Below are 1,550 nucleotides of genomic sequence, written 5' to 3' on the forward strand. Positions count from 1 at the left end.
TACAGCAGATAGGGTGTTTGCCTTGCAAATGACTGACCCGGGTTAGATCCCTGGTATCCCATATGGTCCCCCAAGCACCGCCAGAGTGATTCATAAAAAAAAAAAAAAAAAAAAAGGTTAGAGACAATCAGGGCTGGTGGGACAGTACAGTGGGAGGGTAGGGCACTTGCCTTGCATGTGGCCCACCTGGATTCTATCCCTGGTATCCCATGTAATCCCCCAAGCACCATCAGGAATGATCCCTGAATACAGAGCCAGGAGCAACCCCTGAGCATCACTGGGTATGGCCCCCAAACAACAAAGCAAAAAAATAAATAAATAAATAAATAAAAGTTTAGGGAAAATAGCATATCTTTTTTTTTTTTTTTTTTGGTTTTTGGGCCACACCCGGCGGTGCTCAGGGGTTACTCCTGGCTGTCTGCTCAGAAATAGCTCCTGGCAGGCACGGGGGACCATATGGGACAACGGGATTTGAACCAACCACCTTTGGTCCTGGATCAGCTGCTTGCAAGGCAAAGGCCGCTGTGCTATCTCTCCGGGCCCAAAATAACATATCTTACATCTAAAAATTAGAATGTTGTTTTGGTGAATTTTGAATAATTAGAGTTCTGGATAGAAAGAAAAATTCCTTTAGCATAGTAACATTTGAAGAGAAAAATGTTTACACATTCAATTTAATTAATTTTGAAGGTGCATTTGGGTCACAGCGAGCAGTGCTCAGAGGCTATTTCTGGCTCATGCTCAGGAGTGAACCTGGGCAATGCTCTGGGCACCACATGTGGTGATTCAAAAGTAGGGTATTCAAAAGGGGTTTTTGATTCAAAAGTAGGCTATTGGAAAGCTGGGATTCAAAGTAGGCTATCTTATCTGCTGCTGTTGCATGCAAGACAATTGCCACCCCCCCTGTACTATCATCTGAGATTGAAAATGGACAACAGAAGTAACTAAAACAATAGCTTAAGGAGCTGAAGAGATAGAACCATGGGTAGGGCACTTGACCCAGTTCAATCTCTGGCACCCCATATGGTTCTCTAACCCATTCTAGGAGTGATTCCTGAGTGAAGAGCCATAAAATAATTTCTGAGCACTTCATGATGTGGCCCACAAATGAATATAAACAGAAAACAAAAATAGAAACAAAATATAGCTTAAGATACTTAGAATTTATACATAGTGCTCGCTTCGGCAGCACATATACTAAAATTGGAACGATACAGAGAAGATTAGCATGGCCCCTGCGCAAGGATGACACGCAATTCGTGAAACGTTCCATATTTTTTTAAAAAAAAAAAAAGATACTTAGAATTTATACATAACAACACTAGAATAACAAGTACAAATACAGAGTTGATGGAATTTCAATCTCCTTAACATTATCCAGGAAATGAAAACAGCTACTAGTTATATTGGACAGGAATGCAAGTATTGGCAGGAATTGGCACATTGTACTTGCTAGGTCTGGGATAACCAATAAAAAATAGAATTAATAATTAAATTTTTATATAAGAGGGAGATGAATTAATAAAAAGCTTAATTGAAAGAGGTAAAAA

General features: G+C 39.9%; 1 non-coding gene across 1 annotated transcript; it reads left to right on the plus strand.

Annotated features, from left to right (window-relative positions):
• Positions 1–1,173: 1,173 nt before the first annotated feature.
• Positions 1,174–1,279, plus strand: LOC126008303 (U6 spliceosomal RNA). The gene has a single exon (XR_007495640.1). It is a non-coding gene; the product is annotated as a U6 spliceosomal RNA (small nuclear RNA).
• Positions 1,280–1,550: the final 271 nt, after the last annotated feature.

The sequence above is a fragment of the Suncus etruscus genome, chromosome 4, assembly GCF_024139225.1.
Source record: "Suncus etruscus isolate mSunEtr1 chromosome 4, mSunEtr1.pri.cur, whole genome shotgun sequence".
NCBI lineage: Eukaryota > Metazoa > Chordata > Mammalia > Eulipotyphla > Soricidae > Suncus > Suncus etruscus.